At 37.3% G+C, this 16,164-nt stretch overlaps 7 non-coding genes across 7 annotated transcripts; all 7 read right to left on the bottom strand.

The window, feature by feature from the left end:
• Positions 1-2,000: 2,000 nt before the first annotated feature.
• Positions 2,001-2,070, bottom strand: trnap-ugg. The gene has a single exon. It is a non-coding gene; the product is annotated as a tRNA-Pro (tRNA).
• Positions 2,071-3,731: 1,661 nt separating this feature from the next.
• trnat-ugu lies at positions 3,732-3,804 on the bottom strand. Its single transcript has one exon. It is a non-coding gene; the product is annotated as a tRNA-Thr (tRNA).
• Positions 3,805-7,561: 3,757 nt separating this feature from the next.
• Positions 7,562-7,631, bottom strand: trnap-ugg. The gene has a single exon. It is a non-coding gene; the product is annotated as a tRNA-Pro (tRNA).
• A 1,664-nt stretch (positions 7,632-9,295) lies between these two features.
• Positions 9,296-9,368, bottom strand: trnat-ugu. The gene has a single exon. It is a non-coding gene; the product is annotated as a tRNA-Thr (tRNA).
• A 2,390-nt stretch (positions 9,369-11,758) lies between these two features.
• trnat-ugu lies at positions 11,759-11,831 on the bottom strand. The gene has a single exon. It is a non-coding gene; the product is annotated as a tRNA-Thr (tRNA).
• A 1,319-nt stretch (positions 11,832-13,150) lies between these two features.
• On the bottom strand, positions 13,151-13,223 carry trnat-ugu. Its single transcript has one exon. It is a non-coding gene; the product is annotated as a tRNA-Thr (tRNA).
• A 1,630-nt stretch (positions 13,224-14,853) lies between these two features.
• On the bottom strand, positions 14,854-14,926 carry trnat-ugu. The gene has a single exon. It is a non-coding gene; the product is annotated as a tRNA-Thr (tRNA).
• Positions 14,927-16,164: the final 1,238 nt, after the last annotated feature.

Raw genomic sequence — 16,164 nt, 5'->3', positions numbered from 1 at the left:
CAAATAAAAACAATTCAAAGCAATCAAAACCAAAAGTACAATAATTTAAACCCACTCCACATCGACCAAATAAACCAAAATCAGAAAGAATGGAAAAATAAACAAACCACAATGTATCAGCTATGTAATTGGGCAGTATCAATGTAAAGCAAGACAAGAAATACAACCAACCCCAAAAAAACAATATGAACTAAATAGGTTAATAAACAAAACCTATGAAATAAAATACAATAAACAAACTGAACTGAAACAAAAATCAATTTCAATCAAACTCCGTTGCACATACACTTGAACAAAATACACAAAACAAACGCGATGAAATTACACCAGCGAACACCAGGTGGGAGCCGGAATAAAGGCCACGGTTTTTACAGCGCATCCAACGCGAACGGTATTTACAGGCGATAGCGAAGGCGTTCAATGCAATCGCGTGAGCACAAAAATCCTGCGTCCCAAAACTGGAAACGGCATTTGAGCCACAGCAAAGCAGCAGCTAGCAACTTCAAAAAAACAAATAAAAGATGTTTTCGTTTACTTTCTTCTTCCTCCCCCACTCCTCTCACATTTTAAAAATCACACAAATAGGGTAAGGGAAAAATAAAATTACCTTTGACGTGCATAACCCTCACATGCTCACTAACAATGCCCGAACGTAACCGACTAATCTAAATTTACACCAAACAAGCACATTAAATCAAGCATGCGAATTAAGTTAAATTACCACAAACACCCATATTTCTAAGTTTATAATTCCCTCCCATCTATAATTCTCCAGCCGAACCAAACCTGCCTTTACCGAGGAGTGAAGAAGATACAAGACCTACGCAGACAGGTCTCACCTGCGTCTATATATCTACGTGATTGCCTGACGTACCCACCCACCTTATGCAATCAGTGAGCTATTTTTAAAGGGGCCACGCAGACTTTATTTAAAGGGGCAATCCCACTACATGAGAAAAAAAACACTGTTACAGATTAAAGATTTAATTTGAAAGATTAATAAAACATCTCCCTTTGTTAGCATGTAAAAGTCTGTCATGTGTAACAGTTTTTTTTTTGTTGTTACAACCACTAGAGCTGCATAATATCTTCAGAGGGACAGATAAATCAAAACTATAAAACAACGGAAAGACCTCTCTCTGTGAAGTCTGTTGTTATTGTGTGTAGATGTGTGTTATTTACAGGATCACAGAATGAGAGTTTTCCTCTGTCCCAGTCCCAGCTCCACTCTCACCCTCTGAAGCTTTTCTTTAAAAACTGGAAAGGTGCTAATGGGTTTCTCTGGGGGTTGTGAGTATTATTAATGTTGTTGTTATGTGATTACTACATCCTCATCATAGAAGTGTTGTGTTCGTGAGTTTAAGCCTGAACCCAGAAACACAAGCATATGGATGAAACCTCTCTGGTTATTAGGAACGTGTTTTTCTGTGTCTTGCTATGTCTCAGACTGGTATAGTCTACTCATTGGTCCTGGGGAGAAGGGGGCCCATTTTTCTCATAAACCTACCCCAGTCTTAGTGACGACTCCGTGTAGTCACTTTGTCTTTAACACAACACTCTGGTGAAAAATTCTTTATTGATCAATCAATGTCTTGGCCTATATTATACCACTATATATATGAAACCCTATATGCTCTCCTCGAGGTAGAGCAGGATTCAAAGCTTGTTTTATCAGTAAATGTTAAAAGAATATATATAGGGCTACAAGAAAACATTTCACCCATCCAAATTTACGTTCATTCACTAATCATTTCTTTATTTTTTTTCACTTGAAAGCCTCTGGTTGGAGCAGCTCACAGTATTTCTGGTAAAGTCTCTGATTTTATTGTACTGATGTTGGTCTCCTCAAGGATGACTGTTTTTCCCAACATGAGCCTGATATTTGCAATTCCCGGTAAATTTCCTTCTTCTTGAAGGTTTATGTTCATCCATATGACCACAGTATGTCACATCTTCAGTGTCATTTTCAGAACAGGTCACATTTTAAAACTTTCTCATTTAGGCTCCAGCGAGGATTGAACTCGCGACCCCTGGTTTCCAAAACCAGTGCTCTAACTGAGCTATGGAGCCTCCCCTGGTAACAGTCACTCATGTAAGTGACATAAAGAGCTCACTTTGAATTAGCATAACAAAGACACACCTGAGTTGGCAGGCAGCCTGAGATGTCTTAACAGATAATTACTTTCATGCACTTAGCAGACATTTTTATCCAAAGCGACTTACAGTGCATTCAGGCTAACATTCTTTTTTTTACCTAACATGTGTTCCTCTGGGAATCGAACCCACAACCTTCTGCGCTCTACCACTGAGCCACAGGAACACTAGATATCGAAGCTAAGGGTGGCTCTAGTAGTTGGTGGGGCCTTTTAATTTTTGTAACATAGAATCCTTGCACATATTATGCCTATTATAACATGTAAGAAAACATGGATATCAATCATCTGTTTTATTCGGACATGATCATATTTCTGCATTTACTTTCTAGCCCACATAAATCACACACAAATGATCAGAAATAAAGAGTGGATCAGAATAGAATTATCAGTAAATATTTATCATCCTATTTCTGAAACACCATCAGACATATTCCTATGATTATTGTGTTATTTTCTAGCTTATTTGATTCTTTAATATATATTTTTGTTCGTTATCATGTAAATGATCATGTGTTACACAGTTTTTTCTGTGCTACATCCACTTTAGCTGGTAACATCCTCAGAGAGGAATTTACATCATGACTGTTAAAACAATGGAAAGACTCTCTCTGTGAGGGTAGCTGTCAGTGTGTGTGGATCACAGAATGATCGTTTTTCGTTTTTTCTGGAGATGTAAAGAAATATAGTATATACACTCCAGACATTGGTGTTAAAGAAAGCTGTTACCTTCCTTTGGTTTCTTCAAACCTCCACATCCCAGACGTGTGTTCTTCCTCTGGAAGGATTTGTAAGAGGGTGAGTTAAAAAACCTTATACTACACCAGGCCATCCTTGGCTGACACGGGGCCCGGTGCGAGTCTTAGTGAGACCTTATATACTGTACTATAACCTTATACTAACTATAATAACTTTGTCACTGTCACTTTGCCATTAATTTGTAACTATGTCACCAACCAAATCATTCATTATGTATTAGTAGACTGCTTAATATCTGTTCAAAACATTATTTTGATGGTCCCTCAACAGGCATTCAGCTGACTATAAGTAACTTTGCAGGTACAGATCAACTAAATCTAACCCTAAACCTAACCTAACAGTCTAGTAGTACTGTGTGTGGTTGAGTTCCTTGTGTGTGGAGCTGAGAACTGACAACTGATGGCTTTTAGTTTACAGTATGTATATTATACAGTATAAAGGACAGTATATTAGTAAATAGAAATAGGTCTCACACCCGAAAGGAATAATTTATTTTAATTAGTTAAATCATTTATTTCTCTTGAAAGCCCCTTTTTGGAGCAGCTCACAATGTTGCCAATAAATAAATTCTCTGATTTTATTGTATTGATGTTGGTCTGCCTGCTGTTTGGTCTCTTCAAGAATGACTGTATTTCCCATGCCAACAAGAGCCTGTATGGAGGAACAGGACATGTCTAAGGACCTATTGCCAGATTTCCTTACAGGACCTGGTCTAAAGACATGCATGTCCCAATTTTCTTCTCATATGGTATTTAGTCCTCATCAGACCTAATCCAGGGTCATTTTCAGAACAGGTCACTTTTCAAAAGGATCTTAATCAGGCCCCAGCAAGAATTGAACTCGCGACCCCTGGTTTACAAGACCAGTGCTCTAACCACTGAGCTATGGAGCCTCACCTGATGGCTGTCACTCATGAAAGTGACATAAATATCTCATTATGAGTCAGCATAACAAAGGACACACCTAAAGGAGTTTGGCAAGCAGCCTGAGATGTCTTGACATGCTTCAATGGATTGAGGATAAAGTCAAATCTTGGGGTGTGAAGCTCTTGGGGAAGTGGCTCTAGTAGTTGGTGGGGGCCTTTAATTGTTGTAATACAGAATTCCTGCACATGCATATTCTTACATGTAAGAAAACATGAATATCAATCAGCACTCTGTTTTAAGCTGTTTTTAGTTTGAGATGATCAAACTCAGTCCAAACAAATGCCTCAGACTGACCACTTTTTTTGGATTAAACTGACGACTTAATCGGTTTTAAAAAGTGATGTTTTCATTAACATACACGGTGTCTCTGAAAGGGAATCATCAAAAGTCAATCAGTATTACAGTCAGAAAGAATGTGAAGAAGAATCAGATTTATAAAAACAATCCTACATTTTGGTTAGCACTGAGGGTGACCGTATACGTATCAAACTTACACTAGTAAGGCCCGTACTCAATACCCCAATTTTGAAAGCCTCCCCGATAACAGGCTTTCACTAAGTGAAAAGGACAAGCAGAGACCAAACCACAGGTCTACAATTTTATCTCTCACTTAATTATTACACCCCTTAACTGTCACCCCCTTTTTAAAAATAGACATTAAAGTGCACTATCCAAACTTAAATTGTTTGTATTTTTATGAACACTTTGGAATATAGACCTAAGGTTGGGTCTCTTATTAAAGAAAAAAAATTAGCAGATTTTGTCAAAAGTGGATTTTTTTTTCAAAAAATTTAAGTATCAAAAAGTTATAGAAGTGTTAAATGTACAGTAAATTAAAATGTGCTATATTCATTTTATTTTTATTTTTATTTATTATATTTTACCTAACAGGTTTTACTCTAAAATTGGTATAAAATTAAAGCCTTGTGTCTAAATAAGTTATATGTTCCAAATTTGAAGTTGATATGAAAAAAAATTGAGGTTCCTGTGAGATTTTTATTTAGGGCGTCATACCACAGCCACTGGGAGCCATCAAAACTCCTTTGAATTTTGTTTAATGAAATGAATTTTTTTCCCTAGACCCCTTTCTCTGTCAACTTTTTACTTCAATACTCAAAATAACCCCAAATATGGAATCATGAGACTCAGACCTTTCCAATGATATGTTTGTTGCCAAGATTATAAAAAACTTTTGATTCAAAAAGACCGTAATGCATTTTGTAATATGACACTTGACACTGCCCACTAAGGGGGAGGAGACCGCCATAAGATTTTAAAGTACCATTTCCATGGTAACGCCATGTTCCGATTTCAAAATGGTTTTCACAGAATGAATTTGGGCTTCTAAGCTTTCAAATGATATATAATTTATGATGATTACTAAAAGTTTTTATAGAGAAAAAGGACAACAAAAAAAAGAGCGCCAAGCGTCCCACAGGTGGGACGGTGACAGTTAAGGGGTTAAAACACCTTGAGCTCAACATCAATAAAAAAAAAAAAAAAACAAGTTTAATCAATGTGAATGAATCAGCCCAATGGGCTTCATTAGTCAGTTTCACATGGGCCAGCCACCCCTACACTGGGCCAAACACACACACACACAAAAAAAATAAATAAAATAATAATAATAATAATAATAATAAATCTAATACACGAAAACAGTTCACAAAAACAGATAAACTAAACAAGGAGGTTTCTTTCTTTGGAATTATGTCTTTGCATAAAACATTTCACCGCTCCATGAGAAAACAAAATACAAATAAAAACAACTCAAAGCAATCAAAACCAAAAGTACAATAATTTAAACCCATTCCACATCGACCAAATAAACCAAAATCAGAAAGAACAAAAATAAACAAACCACAATGTATCAGCTATGTAATGGAGCAGTATCAATGTAAAGCAAGACAAGAAATACAACCAACCCCAAAAAAACAATATGAACTAAATAGGTTAATAAACAAAACCTAATAAATAAAATACAATAAAACAAACTGAACTGAAACAAAATCAATTTCAATCAAACTCCGTTGCACATACACTTGAACAAAATACACAAAACAAACGCGATGAAATTACACCAGCGAACACCAGGTGGAGCCGGAATCAAAGGCCACGGTTTTACAGCGCATCCAACGCGAACGGTATACAGGCGATAGCGAAGGCGTTCAATGCAATCGCGTGAGCACAAAAATCCTGCGTCCCAAAACTGGAAACGGCATTTGAGCCACAGCAAAGCAGCAGCTAGCAACTTCTGTAAAACAAATAAAAGATGTTTTCGTTTACTTTCTTCTTCCTCCCCCACTCCTCTCACATTTTAAAAATCACACAAATAGGGTAAGGGAAAAATAAAATTACCTTTGACGTGCATAACCCTCACATGCTCACTAACAATGCCCGAACGTAACCGACTAATCTAAAATTACACCAAACAAGCACATTAAATCAAGCATGCGAATTAAGTTAAATTACCACAAACACCCATATTCTAAGTTTATAATTCCCTCCCATCTATAATTCTCCAGCCGAACCAAACCTGCCTTTACCGAGGAGTGAAGAAGATACAAGACCTACGCAGACAGGTCTCACCTGCGTCTATATATCTACGTGATTTGATTGCGTGACGTACCAACTTATGTTATCAGTGAGCTATTTTTAAAGGGGCCACGCAGACTTTATTTAAAGGGGCAATCCCACTACATGAGAAAAAAAACACTGTTACAGATTAAAGATTTAATTTGAAAGATTAATAAAACATCTCCCTTTGTTAGCATGTAAAAGTCTGTCATGTGTAACACTGTTTTTCTGTTGTTACAACCACTAGAGCTGGTAATATCTTCAGAGGGACAGATCCATCAAAACTATAAAACAACGGAAAGACTCTCTCTGTGAAGGTTGTTGTTATTGTGTGTAGATGTGTGTTATTTACAGGATCACAGAATGAGAGTTTTCCTCTGTCCCAGTCCAGCTCCACTCTCACCCTCTGAAGCTTTTCTTTAACTGGAAAGGTGCTAATGGGTTTCTCTGGGGCTTGTGAGAAATATTAACCATGTTGATATGAACTGACTCCAACCTCCACATCCCAGAAGTGTGTTCGTGAGTTTAAGCCCTCTGAACCCAGAACACAAGCATATGGATGAAACCTCTCTGGATTATTAGGAACCAGTTTCTGTGTCTTGCTATGTCTCAGACTGGTATAGTCTACTCATTGGTCCTGGGGAGAAGGGGGCCCACTTCTCATAAAACTACCCCAGTCTTAGTGACGACTCCGTGTAGTCACTTTGTCTTTAACACACTCTTAAAAATTCTTTATTGAGATCAATGTTGGCCTATATTATACCACTATATATATGAAACCCTATATTGCGCTCGACGTAGACAGGATTCAAAGCTTGTTTTATCAGTAAATGTTAAAAGAATATATATAGGGCTACAAGAAAACATTTCACCCATCCAAATTTACGTTCATTCACTAATCATTTCTTTATTTTTTTTCACTTGAAAGCCTCTGGTTGGAGCAGCTCACAGTATTTCTGGTAAAGTCTCTGATTTTATTGTACTGATGTTGGTCTCCTCAAGGATGACTGTTTTTCCCAACATGCGCCTGATATCTGCAATTCCCAGCTTTCCTTATTGAAGGTTTACGTTCATCCATATGACCACAGTATGTCGCATCTTCAGTGTCATTTTCAGAACAGGTCACATTTTAAAACTTTATCATTTAGGCTCCAGCGAGGATTGAACTCGCGACCCCTGGTTTCCAAAACCAGTGCTCTAACTGAGCTATGGAGCCTCCCCTGGTGACAGTCACTCATGTAAGTGACATAAAAAGCTCACTTTGAGTTAGCATAACAAAGACACACCTGAGTTGGCAGGCAGCCTGAGATGTCTTAACAGATAATTACTTTCATGCACTTAGCAGACATTTTTATCCAAAGCGACTTACAGTGCATTCAGGCTAACATTCTTTTTAACCTAACATGTGTTCCTCTGGGAATCAAACCCACAACCTTCTGCGCTCTACCACTGAGCCACAGGAACACTAGATATTGAAGCTAAGGGTGGCTCTAGTAGCTTGTGGGGCCTTTTAATTTTTTGTAACATAGAATCCTTGCACATATTATGCCTATTATAACATGTAAGAAAAACATGGATATCAATCATCTGTTTTTATTCGGACATGATCATATTTCTGCATTTACTTTCTAGCCCACATAAATCACACACAAATGATCAGAAATAAAGAGTGGATCAGAATAGAATTATCAGTAAATATTTATCATCCTATTTCTGAAACACCATCAGACATATTCCTATGATTATTGTGTTATTTTATAGCTTATTTGATTCTTTAATATATATTTTTGTTCGTTATCATGTAAATGATCATGTGTTACACAGTTTTTCTGTTGCTACATCCACTTTAGCTGGTAACATCCTCAGAGAGGAATTTACATCATGACTTTAAAACAATGGAAAGACTCTCTCTGTGAGGGTAGCTGTCAGTGTGTGTGGATCACAGAATGATCGTTTTTCGTTTTTTCTGGAGATCGTAAGAAATATTAATCATCATAGTATATACACTCCAGACACTGGTGTTAAAGAAAGCTGTTACCTTCCTTTGGTTTCTCTCAAACCTCCACATCCCAGACGTGTGTTCTTCCTCTGGAAGGATTTGTAAGAGGGTGGAGTTAAAAAACCCTTATACTACACCAGGGCCATCCTTGGCTGACACGGGGCCCGGTGCGAGTCTTAGTGATGACCTTATACTATACTGTACTATAGACCTTATACTAACTATAATAACTTTGTCACTGTCACTTTGCCATTACTTTGTAACTATGTCACCAACCAAATCATCATTATGTATTAGTAGACTGCTTAATGTCTGTTCAAACATTATTTTGATGGTCCCTCAAGAGGCATTCAGCTGACTATAAGTAACTTTGCAGGTACAGATCAACTAAATCTAACCCTAAACCTAACCTAACAGTCTAGTAGTGCTGTGGTTGGTTTGAGTGTGGAGATGAGAACTGACTGCTGATGGCTTTAGTTTACAGTATATTACAGTATATAGGACAGTATATACTAAATAGAAATAGGTCTCACACCCGAAATGATTCATTTATTTAATTAGTTAATAATTTATTTCTCTTGAAAGCCCCTTTTTGGAGCAGCTCACAATGTTGCCAATAAATAAATTCTCTGATTTTATTGTATTGATGTTGGTCTGCCTGCTATTTGGTCTCTTCAAGAATGACTGTATTTCTCATGCCAACAACAGCCTGTATGGAGGAAATGGACCTGGTCTAAGGACATGAATGTGCCAGATTTCCTTCTTCTGTGAAGGTTTATGTTCATCCAAATGATCACATTATGTATTATGGTATTTAGTCCTCATCAGCCCTAATCCAGGGCCATTTTCAGAACAGGTCACTTTTCAAAAGGATCTTAATCAGGCCCCAGCGAGAATTGAACTCGCGACCCCTGGTTTACAAGACCAGTGCTCTAACCACTGAGCTATGGAGCCTCACCTGGTGGCTGTCACTCATGTAAGTGTGATAAAGATCTCATTATGAGTCAGCATGACAAAGGCACACCTAAAGGAGTTGGCAAGCAGCCTGAGATGTCTTGACATGCTTCAATGGATTGAGGATAAAGTCAAATCTTGGGGTGTGAAGCTCTTGGGGAAGTGGCTCTAGTAGTTGGTGGGGCCTTTAATTGTTGTAATACAGAATTCCTGCACATGCATATTCTTACATGTAAGAAAACATGAATATCAGTCAGCACTCTGTTTTAAGCTGTTTTAGTCTGAGATGATCAAACTCAGTCCAGTCAAATGCCTCTGAACCCAGAACACAAGCATATGGATGAAACCTCTCTGGATTATTAGGAACCAGTTTTTGTGTCTTGCTATGTCTCAGACTGGTCAGATCATCAGACAGAATCAGACGTGTATTTGCAGTGTTCGGGTCCAGAGTCACAGGAGCTGATCAGAGAAACAAACAACAGGGTTACTAATGGTCTCTAGAGTACTATAGTATAATCTACTCATTGGTCATGGGGAGAAGGGGGCCCACTTCTCATAAAACTACCCCGGTCTTAGTGACGACTCTGTGTAGTCACTTTGTCTTTAACACACTCTTAAAAATTCTTTATTGAGATCAATGTTGGCCTATATTATACCACTATATATATGAAACCCTATATTGCGCTCAATGTAGACAGGTTTCAAAGCTTGTTTTATCAGTAAATGTTAAAAGAATATGTAAAAATAAAATAATATAGAGCTACAAAAAAAAAAAAAAAAAAAAAAAACATTTCAACCATCCAATTTTACATTCATTCACTAATCGTTTCTTTATTTAATATTTGTATATTATTGCTGTTATATCATTATATTCATTATTATGTAGCCTAATAGCTCTTTTATTTCCCCCTTCATTTTATTTTTTCCTTCTTTTTTTGTTTTTTCTTTTTATATTTTTAGTGTTTTATATTGTTTTTTGTATATATTATATAAAAAAAGAGAACAAAAAAAAATGTGTAGAGTATATAATAACTCATAATCCCCTGCAGATATAAGCATATTCTTACATGTGAGAAAACAAGAAAATCAAATCACACTCAGTAAACCTTTTTAGTCTAACAAGATCAGACTAAACGACAGACTGGTCACATTCTAGTATAGGAGCCCAAATGACTTCATTTGTTTGTAAGTGACTCCTTTCTCCAGAACAAACTTTTTAGATGATCCTTCTGTACTATGATATATGTGATGTCTCTCTGATGTCCATGTCCAAACACAAATATGACTGTAGTAAGAAATTTGCCCTATAATGTGAAATGTAAAAGTCTTGATATAATTGAAATAGGAGCATCAATTACATGTGTGTATTATAATAGAGACAATGATAGATCCACAAGCCTTGTCCCCTCACCTGCTCTCTCACCACCAGCCACTACGGCTTAATGATTAGATGTTTCACATCAAGGCAAAACATGCACCATCATTTCTTTTTCTTACAACAGAAAATAAGCATCTTACATTTTATTGTTTTTGCAAACTGACCAAATGTTTTTATTGAGGAAAGAAAAGATTTAACCGACCAAAATGACTGGCGTTTTTGTTTCTCTCATGAGGGCATCTGGTGAATAAAGATAGTGTTTGGTTAGAAATCCACTTTATAGGACCACACAGATTGAACTGTACTAAACAGTTCAGCATCTCACGTCATGCTCCTTCTCTGATGTCCTGTCATACAGTTTATCTTTGTAAGCTTTATCTGCTTGTGGATGCATACGGCTGTTTGCTTTGTTTGTTTGTTTTTTGTTTATTGAATATAAATTGAATTGAATGAAATGACTTTATTTTTATTTATTTTTTTTTGATTGTTTGTTTTTAAACAACCTTCATTCTTATGCTGTATATTTGACATAATATTATTTGACATCAGTCATTTGTATCTGTTTGTGAACCAAAAACAATACAATGCACGCTGTAGCTCCTGATAGCTCATAGATACATTTTATTTTGCTGCCACCTACCGGTATCTCAAGGTATTACAGTGTACATTGAGAAAATAAACTTGCATTGTACAGCACAGGTAAGTTATAGAAATTAGAACATATAATATGTTCTACACACCCTCTAGATAATGAAATAAGTTCTTTAATTATATATTTTTTCACTTGAAAGCCTCTGGTTGGAGCAGCTCACAGTATTTCTGGTAAAGTCTCTGATTTTATTGTACTGATGTTGGTCTCCTCAATGATGACTGTTTTTCCCATCATGAGCCTGATACTTGCAATTCCCAGCTTTCCTTCTTCTTGAAGGTTTATGTTCATCCATATGACCACAGTATGTCACATCTTCAGTGTCATTTTCAGAACAGGTCACATTTTAATACTTTCTCATTTAGGCCCCAGCAAGGATTGAACTCGCGACCCCTGGTTTACAAGACCGGTGCTTTAACCACTGAGCTATGGAGCCTCCCCTGGTGACAGTCACTAAGTAAGTGTAAGTGACATAAAAAGCTCACTTTGAGTTAGCATAACAAAGACACACCTGAGTTGGCAGGCAGTCTGAGATGTCTTAACAGATATCAAAGCTAAGGGTGGTTCTAGTAGTTGGTGGAGCCTTTTAATTTTTGTAACATAGAATCCTTGCACATATTATGCCTATTTTACCATGTAAGAAAACATGGATATAAATCATCTGTTTTATTCGGACATGATCATATTTCTGCATTTACTTTCTAGCCCACATATATCACAGACAAATGATCAGAAATAAAGAGTGGATCAGAATAGAATTATCAGTAAATATTTATCATCCTATTTCTGAAACACCATCAGACATATTCCTATGATTATTGTGTTATTTTCTAGCTTATATATTTGATTGTTTAATATATATTTTTGTTCGTTATCATGTAAATGATCATGTGTTACACAGTTTTTCTGTTGTTACATCCACTTTAGCTGGTAACATCCTCAGAGAGGAATTTACATCATGACTGTAAAACAATGGAAAGACTCTCTCTGTGAGGGTAGCTGTCAGTGTGTGTGGATCACAGAATGATCATTTTTGGGTTTTTCTGGAGATTGTAAGACTATACTGTACTGTAGACCTTATACTAACTATAAGTAACTTTGTCACTGTCACTTTGCCATTACTTTGTAACTATGTCACCTACCAATCATTATTATGTATTAGTAGACTGCTTAATATCTGTTCAAACGTTATTTTGATGGTCCCTCAACAGGCATTCAGCTGACTATAAGTAACTTTGCAGGTACATATCAACTAAATCTAACCCTAAACCTAACCTAACAGTCTAGTAGTGCTGTGGTTGGTTTGAGTTCCTGTGTGTGTGGAGCTGAGAGCTGACTGTTGATGGCTTTAGTTTACAGTATATTACAGTATAAAGGACAGTATATAGTAAATAGAAATAGGTCTCACACCCGAAAGGAATCATTTATTTAATTAGTTAATAATTTATTTCTCTTGAAAGCCCCTTTTTGGAGCAGCTCACAATGTTGCCAATAAATAAATTCTCTGATTTTATTGTATTGATGTTGGTCTGCCTGCTATTTGGTCTCTTCAAGAATGACTGTATTTCTCATGCCAACAAGAGCCTGTATGGAGGAACAGGACCTGATCTAAGGACATAAACGTCCCAGTTTTCCTTCTTCTGTGATGGTTCATGTTCATCCAAATGACCACATCCTGTCTTGTTGTATTTAGTCCTCATCAGCCCTAATCCAGGGTCATTTCAGAACAGGTCACTTCTCAAAAGGATTCTAATCAGGCCCCAGCGAGAATTGAACTCGCGACCCCTGGTTTACAAGACCAGTGCTCTAACCACTGAGCTATGGAGCCTCACCTGATGGCTGTCATTCATGTAAGTGACATAAAGTTAGCATGACAAAGACACACCTAAAGGAGTTGGCAAGCAGCCTGAGATGTCTTGACGTGCTTCAATGGATTGAGGATAAAGTCAAATCTTGGGGTGTGAAGCTCTTGGGGAAGTGGCTCAAGTAGTTGGTGGGGCCTTTAATTGTTGTAATACAGAATCCCTGCACATGCATATTCTTACATGTAAGAAAACATGAATATCAGTCAGCACTCTGTTTTAAGCTGTTTTAGTCTGAGATGATCACAAACTCAGTCCAAACAACAGACTGGCCATTTTCTTGTATCCCAACTGACTTAATCTGTTTTAAAAGTGATGTTTTTATTTACATACATAAACATACATACACGGTTCTGAAAGGGAATCATCAAAAGTCACTCAGTGTTACAGTCAGAAAGAATGTGCAGAAGAATCAGATTCATAAAACACATTCCAAAATTTGTTTATTACTGAAAAAAAAAACACTGTTACAAATTAAACATTTAATTTGAAAGATTAATAAAACATCTCCCTTTGTTAGCATGTAAAAGTCTGTCATGTGTAACACTGTTTTTCTGTTGTTACAACCACTTTAGCTGGTAATATCTTCAGAGGGACAGATCCATCAAAACTATAAAACAACGGAAATCACACACAAATGATCAGAAATAAAGAGTGGATCAGAATAGAATCATCAGTAAATATTTATCATCCTATTTCTGAAACACCATCAGACATATTCCTATGATTATTGTGTTATTTTTTATAGCTTATTTGATTCTTTAATATATATTTTTGTTCGTTATCATGTAAATGATCATGTGTTACACAGTTTTTCTGTTGCTACATCCACTTTAGCTGGTAACATCCTCAGAGAGGAATTTACATCATGACTGTAAAACAATGGAAAGACTCTCTCTGTGAGGGGAGCTGTCAGTGTGTGTGGATCACAGAATGATCGTTTTTCGGTTTTTCGGGAGATCGTAAGAAATATTAATCATCATAGTATATACACTCCAGACACTGGTGTTAAAGAAAGCTGTTGCCTTCCTTTGGTTTCTCTCAAACCTCCACATCCCAGACGTGTGTTCTTCCTCTGGAAGGATTTGTAAGAGGGTGGAGTTAAAAAACCCTTATACTAGACCAGGGCCATCCTTGGCTGACACGGGGCCCGGTGCGATTCTTAGTGATGACCTTATACTATACTGTACTACAGACCTTATACTAACTATAAGTAACTTTGTCACTGTCATTTTGCCATTACTTTGTAACTATGTCACCTACCAATCATTATTATGTATTAGTAGACTGCTTAATATCTGTTCAAACATTATTTTGATGGTCCCTCAAGAGGCATTCAGCTGACTATAAGTAACTTTGCAGGTACAGATCAACTAAACCTAACCCTAAACCTAACCTAACAGTCTAGTAGTGCTGTGGTTGGTTGGAGTTCCTGTGTGTGTAGAGCTGAGAACTGACTGAATGTGCCAGTTTTCCTTCTTCTGTGAAGGTTTATGTTCATCCAAATGAGCTTATTATGTCATGTGGTATTTAGTCCTCATCAGCCCTAATCCAGGGTCATTTCAGAACAGGTCACTTTTCAAAAGATTTGCGATTAGGCCCCAGCGAGAATTGAACTCGCGACCCCTGGTTTACAAGACCAGTGCTCTAACCACTGAGCTATGGAGCCTCACCTGGTGGCTGTCACTCATGTAAGTGACATAAAGTTAGCATGACAAAGACACACCTAAAGGAGTTGGCAGGCAGCCTGAGATGTCTTGACGTGCTTCAATGGATTGAGGATAAAGTCAAATCTTGGGTTGTGAAGCTCTTGGGGAAGTGGCTCTAGTAGTTGGTGGTGCCTTTAATTGTTGTAATACAGAATCCCTGCACATGCATATTCTTACATGTAAGAAAACATGAATGTCAATCAGCACTCTGTTTTAAGCTGTTTTAGTTTGAGATGATCAAACTCAGTCCAAACAACAGACTGACCACTTTCTTGTTTCCCAACTGACTCAATCTGTTTAAAAAGTGATGTTTTTATTTACATACATACACATACATACATACACGGTTCTGAAAGGGAATCATCAAAAGTCACTCATTATTACAGTCAGAAAGAATGTGCAGAAGAATCAGATTCATAAAACATCCTACATTTTGGTTAGTACTGAGAAGAAAAAAAAACATTTTTACAGATTAATTTATTTGAAAGATTAATAAAACATCTCCCTTTGTTAGCATGTAAAAGTCTGTCAAGTGTAACATTGTTTGTGAAAGCCGAACTAAAGTCCACAAACAGGATCCTCACATAAGTCCCTGTTTTGTCCAGATGTTGCAGGATGAAGTGCAGTCCCATGTTGACTGCATCATCCACGGACCTGTTTGCTTGGTAAGCCAAACTGCAGGGGGTCCAGTAAGGGTCCAGTGATGTCCTTCAGATAAGCCAGAACCAGTTTTTCAAAGGACTTCATGATGACAGAAGTTAGAGCCACAGGTCTGTAGTCGTTAAGTCCTATTATCTTGGGTTTCTTTGGAACAGGGATGATGGTGGAGCGTTTGAAGCAGGAAGGGACTTCACACAACTCCAGAGATCTGTTGAAGATCTGTGAAAAGATGGGGGCCAGCTGGTCAGCACAGGTTTTCAGACAGGCTGGTGTAACACCATCTGGGCATAGTGCCTTTCTTCTTTGTTCTTCCTGAAGACCTCACGAACATTATCCTCACTGATTTGACATGCAGCAGGGATGGAGAGGGGGATTGTAGGAGGTGTTAACGGTTGTGTAGAGACATGGTCAGAACAGATGTGGGGGGTTTCAAATCTACAGTAAAACTCATTCAGGTCATCAGCAAGTTGTTGATTCGCCTCAGTGCAGGGGGATGGTGTCTTGTAGTTTGTGATGGCTCTCAGTCCTTTCCACACTG

Source organism: Cyprinus carpio, chromosome A16 (assembly GCF_018340385.1).
Source record: "Cyprinus carpio isolate SPL01 chromosome A16, ASM1834038v1, whole genome shotgun sequence".
NCBI lineage: Eukaryota > Metazoa > Chordata > Actinopteri > Cypriniformes > Cyprinidae > Cyprinus > Cyprinus carpio.
This window is presented reverse-complemented; position numbering and strand designations above follow the sequence as displayed.